Consider the following 13,762-nt stretch of genomic DNA (forward strand, 5'->3'; position numbering starts at 1 on the left):
TTAATTTCATAAAAACATCGTTCCTCATTATTTAGAATTGAAGAAATCACCAACAGATACCCAAATTGAGACACAATAGTGATGTTCAATTCAAGGATGAGACGATTCTTTCCAATGAACCTGATGAACTGGTTCACAAAACACACTGAATGATTCATTCACGAATTGGACTGATCCGATTGCAGCTGTTCTTGAGTCAACGACTCACTGATTCAGTGATTCGTTCAAAACGAACCGCAAAATTGTAGGAACTTGAATGGCGTGAAAAGTAAGTTACTAATGGCCAATTTTAGTAAATGAAAATCATATTTAGGTCATGACTGTCAGTTGTCAACTAAATCTGCTGTAAAAGTGTATAATGAATAATAAAATTAAAAGTTAGTACTGGACAGAAAAAATAATAAACATGGTTCATCGATCAGTGCTTTTTTTATTTTAAACACTCAAGTACATTAAAAATCAATTACTTTTGTACTTTTGTACAAAAGTACTTTTGTAAATTTAATTTTGTACTTTTTGACTGTAGACTATGTATCTTCAATACTGTATAAATGCATAAAGTCAAAGTTGTGTTGAGTACTGTCAGGAATTTTCAACAAAAGTTAATCAAATTAGGCTGTAAGTCTCGTAAATTCAGCACTGAATGAAAAAGCATAAGACAGAGAGTCAGTTCCGCACTTTCGTGATGGATGGAGCTGCAGAGGCTAATAGAAACATATCGACAGGAAAATGTTGAGCTTATCTCACTCCTGCTGTAAGACGGCAACCTACAGTCCCAAAAGCAGATGGGAGACACTTTAGGGAGTGAAGGAGGGGGGGGGGGGGAGGAGGTGGAGAGTGAATGAACAGTTTTATAGCTTTATTGCTGCTAATTCACAGGGAATCAGGACTCCTGGGGAAAAAGCAGAAGGACAGTCTCCAGATGTAATACTGATCAATGACACACTCTGAAAATGATTAACTTTCACACAGCGGGTGTCCCAAATTTAGTGATCATAGTGTTTTTAATGCCTTCTCAAATACAGCATGTGCAGAATGACTCTGAAAAACACTAAAATGGTTATTATTCAGAAAACTCTTTATTGTGACAGGCTTTTTTCTTTATTGTGCTCTTTCCTTTTTTACTTTGTAATAAATGTACTTTTTTGTACTTTGCCCAAAACTTCCAACATCCGTTGTTTAAAAACTTCTTTCTTGTGGTACAAAGAGTCTGCTGAAAACGAAAGTGGCTTTATTATTATGGCCTTTTTCAAAGTCTTGATTTTGTTTTTGGGGTCTACTAAAACTTGGGGTCTACATGATTTAAAATAAAAAATAAAAAGCATTATTTTCACATATTTTACATTGTTGCAGCACCTGAGGTGCGTTTCCTAAAGCGAACTATGGTCGCAAGTTCCATCGTTACCAATAGAGTTCAATGGGACTTAAGGTCATAGTTGGCTAACGATGCTTCCAGGAAATGCACCCCTGTTTAGCTCCAGTCTCTATGAAGCCCCTCCTTCTGAAAAGCGCAATGTGCTCTGATTGGTTGGCTGGATTGTGATTGGCCACAAAAGTCACACCCTTACCATAACAGCCAGTTTCAACACTCTACTAACTCAACCAGGCCCCGCCCCTCTTTTTTGCATATACCTTTTGTGGGAATTATTTATATAAGGAATATTGTGATGTGTTTGTTCCCAGATGAAAACCCAAGACTACAAACAATGCGTTTCAGGGAATTCAGAAACAGTGCGCACTGATATGGAGAATAACTCCCTTTGGAGTAGAATACTTTGTATAGAATTACATTTTGTACAAAAAAGTCTATATTTTAATAAATCTCAAAAATTTATATGATAAAATGCACTGTCTCTCTCAATGGACACTCAAAATCATTGATGAGATTAACATTAAAATTGTTATGTCACTGCAACAGTGTTCAGAAAAATTTAAAACAAATAATCTGATTTGCACTAGCTTGTTGTAAGTCATGCTGTATACTGTATTTTATAACACAATGCACTGTTTGGACTATAAAGATTGCTGTTAAAATATCAGGCAAGAATGCTTACATGTCTCATAAAAATAATACAGCTAATAATACTAATGTTTACAGAGCGCACGGTTGCTTTATGCTGTCCTACAAATCTCCTAATATAGGCTTTTAAGCATAATTTGGTGGGTTTTTTTATGTTCACTTGTGTGTTACAATAATTTGATGCTAGAATTATAGGTTGGAGGACACAATTCCTAAAAATGATTTTAATATAAGACTGTACCGGACAAAATGGTAATGGACTGTATCTCCTCTGCTTAAGCCCAGGAAAATGGTCAGTTTGAGTGAAAGTGTGTTAATTAAAATGTATGTGTGTGTGGGATAACGTGTGTAAAGTAGCATTACTCATCCATGACATCAACCAATTGATCATGATGTAGGACTCAATTTCAGAGGGAAACCTGTGATGTAGGAGTCAGCAGGTTATCAGTCGGAGGCCTGCACCTTGTCTTTATTGAGGTGGAGGTGTTTCTGCCCACCAGAGGAAGAGGAGGAGGAGGAGGAGTAGGAGGAGGAGGAGGAGGAGGAGGGGTGGCAGTGAACGGCCTCCCAATACACAATCAATGAAGGGTTTAACTCAAAGGTGGAAATTCACCGTGCAGTACATATTGTTTTTCCACAATCTGCAGTTCCCAAAAGAGCCATCATAAGGCATGTGGAAAGCATGACTTGGAAACAGATGTATGCCATGAATAAAAATTTGTGTTGCCAAACATACTAAAATGTGATTCGATAATAAACTCATGACTATTTCAACATGTGTTGCTAATGTACATGAGCTGTTTCAGTCTTAACTGCTGGTGTTTGAAGACATTAAAGTCCTGTGTAATTTTGGACTCCTAATGGAATAGGCTTTTAATGTTGACTTAGTAAGTGACCCTTATTATGAGAAGGACTTTGGATTGGACTACATGACGAGGTTCGAGGTCTCTTAAGGGAAAGCGAGAGGTATTGCGGCATTATTGCGGTGCTCTGATAGCAGGTGCTCCGCACTGACTTGGCCTTTATTGACCCATTACTCAGTGGCCCTATCGCTGGACAGTAACGGCCCGGTCAATGAATGGGGAAATAGTGACCATTCACCGCCAAAACTACGGTTTTATTTGCCCAGTGTGCTGAGCTCTGAAATATTGTGTAGCAAGCGTTTTGTGTTATATTACCCATCAATACAATTCAACCCTTTTTTGGGCCTTTTTGCTACTTTAAGTGCTAGTTAAATTATCGGAAAATTATTTATATAGTACAAAAAGTAATCAAAATTTTAATGTAGACAAAACAGAAAATTTGGGTTTGAATATCACTGTTTTCATGTAATCGATGCTCACCAAGGCTGCAATGTATTTGATCAAAAATACATTAAAAATGTAACAATTTATAATAACTATTTTCTATTTGAATATATTTTAAAATGTAATTTATTCCTGTGATGTAAAGCTGAATTTTCAGTATCATTACTCCAGTCTTCAGTGTCACATGATCCTTCAGAAATCATTCTAATGTGCTGATTTGCTGCTCAAGAAACGGTTCTTATTATTATCAATGTTGAAAACAGTTGTGCTGCTTAATATTTTTGTGGAAACAGTGATAGAAATCTTTTGTAATGTTATAAAAGTCTTTAATGTCACTTTTGATCAAAGAATCCTTGCTGAATAAAAATGTCTTTCACAGAAAAATATATTTGAACATTAGTGTGTTTAGTTGCATTTTATAATTAACATTTAACATTGTTCTTTCCTGTTGTCAGTGATCTTATAAAAACAGCAACCTATTTTTGAGGTCATTACCTAAGAGTCAAAGTGTTAGGCCACGGCTCATACAGTTCAACCATTCCTAAAGATATGTCTAAGCCAAGTTTGACACAGAATAACTCGATTCTATAACTAATTTCTGGTAAAAGCAGGTGGTAGTTCAACAGATTTTAGGATTTTGTCCTATTCTCCATCCATGCATTATAATGTAAATTATTAAAACCAGTGTGTCGTTTTGTACCATGACACCTCTCAGGACTAACGTTACAGCTGTCATCTCCCACTGCATGGGATCGCTCACAATTTACCACCAGTTTGTGAGATCCAGTTACTCATCCCCACAAGGACACATTCACTGGAAGAGAGGGAGGGCGGTTCCGAGACAAAGCCCGGTGAGTAAGATTCAAAAGAGGGAAACTGGACCCTGGCGGGCTGCGTTATCAGAGTTTTGTGTCTAAATAATTAGCCTGCTTAACGCGCCATCTGGGCCCTCCTCCGCTGGCAGGCGGCGGGTACCAGATGCCACCTGGCTAATTTTGCCGCAGCGGTAGAGCCGGAGCTGACAAACTCCGCCGCGAGTGCTACATAGCCTCTCTGCTGGGCCCTAAACACTGCGACGGAGGGTTGAAAAACTCCCAATGAAACTGTCGAGATGGCACATTATGTACCGACCACTTCATTATCTGAGAGCTTAGCATCTTTTAGAGATTCAGAACACACTAAACTGCGCTACAGGACGTAGACTGCATTGTCAACAATGCCATTATCTTTAAAGGACATAAAAGCTTCAACTAATTCAATCCAGAGTGTAAATTTCGAATAATTTGTTTGGGAATTCTCATCCCACATGAATTAGAATCTTAAAAGTAATGACTCCCAGACTTAGAGAAAGCACTTGAGTTGCTGTTAAGATGGCTAAAGAGATAAAGTTTTGCACATCCCCTACTTTCCAGCTCCGTCCTTCTAATTACCCAGACAAATTCATCACCTCCCAAATTTTCCCGGTTATCAATGAAAAGCAGGTGCGCTGTAATGTGACCGCTCCAGCTCTTTTAGCACTGACAGTGACAATGGGCAGAAATATTTGTTCGACTGGAAGAGGCCTGCTTGGTAACTTGATAAGGGTCTGAATTTACTTGATGAGGTAAAAAGTTCCTGAGCTCAGCAGCATGAGGCTGACGGTCCCCTGAGGGCGGCTGAGAAACCGTATCTGCCCTGTAGGAGCTTCCCCTTTGGTAAGCACTTCTTATCACGAGGCCATCACGGCTGGCCGATAGCGCTGGGTAATATCCAGTAACAGCAGTCTTATGTGAGATCCAATACACGGATCAATCCTCAGGCCAGAGAGCTCTCATTATCCTCCAGAGTCTTTCTTATCCGCGGAGACTGGAGACCAACGTTGGGCGCAAAACACGTTTTTCGAAAACCGAGTATCATAAACCTTCTTATCTGGAAGAATAATGAGAGTTTGGTGTGTTCTTAGCTGTTTAGGTCACACTAAAGACATCAGGACACATGCATGTTTACTGCAGGACCTTAAAATAGTTGAGAAGGTATCATCACAATGCGACAAGTTCTCCGCCAACTGCACACCGCTTCCTTATGGGCGGCTTTACAATGCAGGAGTGTGTGTGTTGGAGCCTGATGATGGGAAGTCACAAGAGATGGAAAGAAAGAAAAAAAAAAGAGGCAAGAAAACAGGGATATGAGAAAGATAGACAGGAAGGGAGAAAGACAGAGACATTGGGAGAGATGGGACTCTGAAACCCCATGCAGCTCCATTCCTTTGGGGACACCCATATACTGGCACACATTTCCCCATGTGACCAAAGAAATGAAAAAACTACCACACTCACACTCATCTCCACTGGAGCGGCTCATTCTAATTCACACTAAACAAGAAGGTAAAAAAAAAACAAATACTCAGCGAAGGCACAATAATAATGCAAAGATCCTAAATGACTGAAGCGACAGACTCCCAAAGAAAATTGGAAAACTTTTTTGAAAGGATTGAATGCTTTATCAGCCCAAATAAAACATATAGAACTAGAACTTATTTTCACAATAGCAGTGTGTTGACATTTTTTTTACTTTACCTTTACTCATAAAACATGCCAATTTCACTTCACAGAGCAATAATAATATATATAAAATGCCATTTAGATGTATAACTTTGTGAGAATTGACCATATTTAAATATATCTGAAATCATTCCAGTCAAAGCACTCATGTTTAATGACAGTTGCATGAATGGCCTCTTACATTCTGTGGCCTTAAATGTTACTGTTCCTTTATTAAAAGTCAACATGCAAATAACTGAAAATTCCAAATTTAAATTGAATGGATTTTCAGGATTTTAAAAACTACACTTTACATGTTATGTATGTCCTCAGACTTTAAAGAAAGACAGATGAAGCCATACCCTCCTTACAAACACAAGAAAAAGTTTCCTTAACAGAGCAGAAAAGTAATTATCCACAATTAGGACAATACTATCCAGTATTACCAGACAACTCCCAGGACTACTAAACTACGAGCCAGGCGGCTGCTCTCCAGTAAAACCAGCTTGTGTTTCTTACCTCCAGTGAGGGGCTGGTATCTATGGGGGAAGGTCAGGACCTCTCGGCGTGCAAACGGTCGTGGATCTCATTTGGCTCCGGCACGACGGAGCGGCTCAGGCCAGCGCAGCGAGCGGGAGGGAATAAATCAGGGACAGAGTAGCAGGGTAAAGAGGAGCTCCATGCAGGGGCTCCAAGAGAGGACTGCTCGAGCCGGGCCGGGTGGACGGCTTCTTTTGCCTCTCCCTGAATGAAAGCAATCCCTGAGACTGAATGGGTAATGAGATCCCGGCTCCTGAGATTTTAGCTTTCTTAATCATGTTCATAATTAATTCAAGAACATTGATAATTTCATTACATTCTTTTTGTCTTATCAATAAATGATGTGCCTGCACTTTTGGTCTTGTGTACGAGAGAGAGAGAGGGAGAGAGAGAGAAGGAGAGATGCTGAGAGTAATACAGTACTATAGGCAAGAGGAGATGAATACGATACAAACAGCAAAGTGGTAATTATAATCTTTGACCAGGCCACCGGCAGCACAATATGAAGTCAAGTGGGCACTAATAATTAATAAGCCCTTATGCACAGAGTGTGTTTGATTACTAGAAGCGTGTTTTGCATGTCTATGCACATGCCGTGCAGCCACAATTAGAAGTGACTTTAGAAATGAGTACTTTTTAATTTTGATTTGGCATAAGGGAGGTTGGAGAACGCACATTTTGCTTATGTTAATTAACATAAAGATTTTAGTTTAAAATTTATATCAGAAAATGTGTATTCAGTGTCTAATGATTAGTGCTGTGACTAACCTTGTTTCTTTTTAATTTTTCATCATTGTTAATCACTTTTTTGCCTAATTCATTTAAACGGCCCTGCGGTATAACAAATTAATTTTTAAAAAGTACAGAAAGTCTAAATATCCCAATAGACTCTCAATTAAAAATGATTTTTAACCATTAATTATAAAATAATAATAATTATAATTTAAAAAAACAAATATAAAATATTAAACAAATAAACAATGTGAAATAAATATAATTATGAAAACAATAATTATAAAATAATTAGCAAAATGCAGTTTCAGATAGCACACATCACAAGTATTTCATCTCAGCATTCCATTTGCATAATCTCAAAAGTCCTTTTTCACACGCTGAATTCAACATGCTGGAGTCATAAAGCTGTCGCCTTGAATCCAATATTGCAAATATATATAAAAAGAAGTGATATAAAAAGAAAGATTATAAGAAAGAGCTTTCTGTCTCTGCAAAAGTTAATGAGGTTCTATGCATATTTAATGGATCATTGTGACAAATTCCACGAGCCAACCACCTCTGTCTTAAGCATGAGACTATGTTATGCTCTTTTATCGACTTTTTCTAAAAATCTATTACAGCATGTGCTACAAATAAATGAAATGAGGATTTTATAACTCAGGTTTAACCAGTGATGATTATGTTATTGTTTTGTTTACATTTCCAAATAAGCTTTACTTGAGCAAGTAAACGAGATTGGGGCAGAAAGCGTGAGTACAGTAATTTGATGGATGTGACTGACCCCGTTTATTGGGCAGTGAATGATAAGCCTCAGTGGGCGGGTTAATCTGATAACAAGCACAGCAGAAATATCTCGTAAGGAACTAAACGCAATCACTCAGAGGCTGGTCAGCGCTCAGACCGGTGACTATGATTGATACACGGACACACCATCCGTTCCTCGACAGGAAGAAAACCGGCGACGTTTGCCGCACAGATTAAGCTGATATCAGCGCTGTAACATAACAGCATTAGGCCTGTGATGCAAAAGAAACAGGCTGTAATGCAGGTGGACATAAAATAGTTGAGATGAAAATATATTTATAGTCTTATTTACACGTAAGACACAACTGCAAGGGAGCCCTAATAAAACCGGAGGCAAAATGTACAAAATTTATCGAGGTCATTTTGACGGCGCTTGATATAAGATGCCCACATGAAGTTTTTTGCATTTTTCACCAGCACACATTTTAATCACATTTTATGTGGTCTATGCATGCCACTCTCATCTGTGTCGTGACGTTTGCGTTTGCCCTTCCCAGAACAGATTGCCACAGTGCATGTAATGATGGCCCTGCCCAGCTGTGCTTCAGAGGGCCACTGGATGATAGTATTTCCATAATAATCCACCCTCGGCTCCCAGGGGCCCCTTGAGAGAGAGGTATGGATGGAGGAAGAGGGGTGTAGCAGAGCCACCGTCGGGGCTGAGTGGAGCCTCATCTGCGGCGTGGAAGGGTGGGGGCGGCACGAGCGAGTCGTGTGGCTCAACCAGCCTGTAGGCAATGCAATAAAATCACCGCACGCTGCTCCTCTCTGCACCGCGACGCATGGCCCACCACTAAAACTGCACCCGCGGAGGAGAATAAATTTGAGGCTGGAGAGAGAGAGAGAGAGAGAGAAAGAGAGGGGAAGGGGGTGGCGGGAAACAGCTAGAGAACAGACTTTGATACTAACAATTGGGGTGGCATCCCACGCTCTCCATTAGAGAAGCGTGTTTTTATGCATGTATTCATTTTGTGCCTGGTCTTCGTCAGACTGCACTCAAATTAGGGGTCGTTCACAGAGAATGCGCTCTTGTGTTTAGTGCTTAACTTTTGGTCTATGAATGTATGTGCCATATAGACGCCTTTGGTCGCTGTCATGGCTTCTGTTTTTTTTTTTTATATATCAGTGTCTAAGTTAAAAATAGCTCCACTTTTGACATGCAACCCTGCGGATCAATGTCAGTTTGTAAAAAAGATCTATTCAGATGAATCTGAGGGCGGGACAAGCATCTTAAGTGCAGAGCTCTACGTCTACACTATCGCTCAAAAGTTTGAGGGCAGTAAGATTTCTTATTTTTAAAAGAAGCGAGCAACAGTAAGACATTTATAATGTTACAAAATCTTTCTATTTCAAATAAATGCTCTTTTAACCTTTCTATTCATCAAAGAATCCTGAAACAAAAAATGAATCACTGTTGCACGCAAACACACTTGAGCAAATCAGCATATTAGAATGATTTCTGAAGGATCATGTGATACTGAAAACAGGAGCAATGATGCTGAAAATTCAGATTTGCCTTCACATTACATTGATACAAATGTTTTACTGTATTTTTGATCAAAGAAATGCAGTCTTGGTGAGCATAAAAACATTTAAGTCTTTTGAACGGTAGTCAATATTTGTTAAAGTCTGTAATTTCTTCAATACTAACCTGATCTCACAGGAAAACGTAACTATGTTACGAGGTTGCAATTTCTTATGAATTTGTACAGTGTGAATCATACAAAAATGTACGATTATAAGAAAATAGTAAGCATTAAGGTCCAACCCTAAGCCTACCCGTCACTGGGAACTTAAGCAGATTGTACAGAAATGTACAAAAGAGATCGTATGGCTTCATACGAATTAGCCACCAATTCACAAAAACAGTTACGTATTGTCATGAGATGTTGTCAATACTGGCGTCAACAAACAAAAGTGGAGAAATAATGCCTGTTTCCAAACACGTTTCCCATCTGTCATTGGCTGAACAAACAACTGGCTAATTTGTAAAAACAACTTTTTACGAATTAGCCACCAATTCGCAAAGATGTAAAATAGTTACAAATTGCCAGGAGATGTTGTCAACACTGACGTCAAAAAACAAAACAACTACAAACCAACAGAAACAACTGCAAATTAGTATTCATTTTTACGAATTAGCCATCAATTCACAAAAACGTAAAGAAGTTACGAATTGCCATGAGATGTTGTCAATACTGGCGTCAACATACAAAGCAACTAAACAAACAGAAACAAACAAAAGTTTGTATACGTTTTTATGAATTAGCCACCAATTCGCAAAAACTTAGGTACGAATTGCCATGAGATGTTGTCAATATTGGCGTCAACAAACAAAACAACTATAAACAAACAGAAACAACTATAAATTAGGATTTCATTTTTACGAATTAGCCACCAATTTGCAAAAATGTAAAATACTTATGAACTGCCATGAGATGTTGTCAACAAACAAAACAACTATAAACAAGCAAAACATCTATAGTATTCGTTTTTTTATGAATTAGCCACCAATTCACGAATATGTAAAAAAAAAAAAAAATACAAATTGCCATGAGATGTTGTCAATACTGGTGTCAACAAACAAAAGTGCAGAAATAATGCCTGTTTCCAAACATGTTTCCCATCTGTCACTGGTTGAACAAACAACTGGCCCCGCCCCTGGTCAGGATATACAAACAGATCATCCTTTTAAAAGGGTAATCATCCCACAGAATAAACATTTATAGTTGTTTCTGTGTTTTAAGCTGGTGTGTTTTAACATAAAAAATTATCTTTACACATGAACACATCTGGTTTGAACCTCTCCAAAACTCCTCCTTTGCATGCTTCAAGAACAGTTTCTGACACATAATGGATAATTCCAGATGCCATGAGCTTCAATACATGATACAAAATGTAAAGAACCGGATGCCGTTCAGACTTTTAAAGGGCAGGGTTGCGAAAGGGCAATGAAAGGTGCCTGAGCTGTGGAGGGGGCGTCAGCTGCGGCTCGACTGTGGAGAGAGAGCCGGGGCTTAGGAAAGAACCCCATGGACAGCAGGGGCCCCTCATCTCCATGACACACTCTCTCGCACCGCAGCGATCGCGGTCAGGGGCCACGCTAATCAATACATGAAGCCTGCAGGAGTGCAGGGGAAATGTCTTAATGTCCTCAAGATGTGCGCGACTGCAGGTTACACTCATTCTGGTTTGCCAGCGACTCAAAAACCACTGGCATGACGTTGGTGTGTGTGTGTGTGTGTGTGGAGTGGGATCAGTAGGGCGGTAGCGAAAGAGGGATAGATGGCAGGCTAATTAATGTAAGCATTTGCCAGTGATTAAGCTTTAAACAGAAAGGTCAGCTGAGCAGCGGAGCAAGGCCTGTCCCAGCGCCTTGCTCTTAGGGCAGTCTAAACCTTTCCAGCTTAAATGGTAAAGATGCCATTTCACAATGGGGGAGCATGGGACACATGTAGGCCTGACACACGGGTCATTGGCTCGCCACCCTCCATTACCCAGCCAAGGCAAATGTGCCGATCTGTGTCATTTAAGGGATGAAAAATAAGGCCTCCGCTAAGATCAATAGATCCTGCGGTTCTCAACCGGCTGTGATTAATTGACTGTCACCAATTAATGGGGGAAAGATTACAAACCATTGTCTGAAACATATGTGGGCAAAATACAATCTTTAGAGTATCTGAACTGTTCCAATAATATGATTTGAACTAGATTTTTACATGTTATTAAAGGTGAGGTGCAATTACAAATAAATATTTGCAAACAAATTTCACAATTGGTCTTTCAAACATATATCATCATTTATCCTGAACATAACATGCATCATCTTGCATCTGTACTTGGTTGTATAAATCATCAGAACTTTAGGAATAATTAAAATAACATAATATACACTATCATTCAAAAGTTTGAGATGATAGCTTTTTTTTTTTTAAAGATATTAACCCTTTTATTCAGCAAAGATGCATTAAATTAATTAAAAGTGACAGAAAAGACATTTATAATGTAACAAATGATGTTCCTTTGGACTTTCTATTCATCAAAGCATCCTGAAAAAAATGTTTTCAACGTTGAAAATAATCAGAAATGATTCTTGAGCAGCAAATCAGCATATTAGAATGATTTCTGAAGGATCATGTGACACTGAAGAATAACGATGCTGAAAATTCTGCTTTGTATCACAAGAATAAATTACATTTTAAAATATAGTTATTTTAAATTGTCGTTATATTATGATTTTACTATATTATTAATCAAATAAATGCAGTTTTAATGAGTATAAAAGACTTAAAAAAACATTACAAAACCTGCACCGACCCCAAACTTTTGAACAAAAGTGTATAATATAATAACTGAGCCTTCAGCAATGCAAATCAACCCATACCTCTCTATTCACACTGTAAAAGGATGAACTTCTCATCTCCGAATGGGCCTTTTTGTAGACTCACGTGACATCCAACTGCACTGGATGAATCATTTCACTGGAGACTTGATGATGAAATGGACATCTCTTGTTGACACAGCTCTTGTTCCACTTATGAACGATGAAGTGAGTAGCAAGCGATTTTTGTGTGTATTTCTGAGATGCTGATCTCACTGACAGGAGACAAAAGGGGGGAGGGGGTTCTGGAAAAATAAGAAAACAAGGCAAATTTATGTTATTATGTAAGAGCCTGCTCAGCAGTTTGGTGTTTGCTTACAAATGCATGCAAACTCCCTCTCCAGGAATGTCTCTACATGCAGATATCTAAATCTGAGTTTCAGACCTACTGGCGTACAGTTAGACTACCTATAGTCTAGACAAAGTGAAGTCTCCATGGGCTGTGTTGACATGACAGACCTGCAACAAATGACAGTAATGTACTCGCAGCACCAATAGTTCGCTTGATGCAATCAATGTACAACATTGTTTTGCATCAATTCGATGCTAATGAAGTTATCTCACAAGTGCTCAGCCACTGGGTCTGTCATTATGGGATAATAAAGCCATCATTTGGCGATGACCAATGAATTATGAGATCGAATAAAAATGAAGTAAAACGGTTTACACTGTTGTAATAAAACTCTTGAAACAAAGAGCCGACGTAAAGAGATGCATCAGCAGAACAGAAGGGACAGAGAAGCATTTTGAGTAGTAAAAATGTACAGAGATTGGCTTTTAATTGCTATTAAGACATTTGGTCACTGTACATTTTTGCATTTTGATCTAATGATCTCACTGTGAAAATAACAAGTGTTAAATGCTCTTAAGGACACATTTGAGAAGCATAGCAACCTGATCACTAAACACAACAGGCCTTTAAGATTTAATGGGATCCCCCCCCCCCCCCCCCCCCCCCCAAAAAAAAAAAACTTTTTTCATCATTTTCTCACCCTGAAGTTGTTCCAAACCTCTATGAATTTCTTTCTTCTGCTGAACACAAAATAATTTATTTTGAAGAATTTTGGTAACCAGAAAGTTAGTTGACAGTAGCTATTGACTTCCATATTAGGAAAAAAATACTATGGAAGTCAATGGCTAGCCCTACCGTCAACTGTCTGGTTAATGACATTCTTCAAAATATCTTCTTTTGTGTTCAACAGAACAAAGAAACTCTTTACAGGTTTGGAACAAGATAAAGGTGATAAGTGATGAGAGAATTTGAATTTTTGGGTGAACTATCCCTTTAAGATGCAATTTATCCAAGTGTAAATGCATTTGCACATGCCATAATCATAAAATGTATTCCTCCCAAAACGTGGCTACTTCAACAATATGTTTTAGCTAGGTTACACTGGTGGAGTTGGTCTACCTTGAAAAAAAATAATTACATTATTAATACCAGCAATAAAAATTT

The sequence above is a fragment of the Chanodichthys erythropterus genome, chromosome 21 (genome assembly GCF_024489055.1).
Source record: "Chanodichthys erythropterus isolate Z2021 chromosome 21, ASM2448905v1, whole genome shotgun sequence".
In the NCBI taxonomy this organism is placed as follows: Eukaryota; Metazoa; Chordata; class Actinopteri; order Cypriniformes; family Xenocyprididae; genus Chanodichthys; species Chanodichthys erythropterus.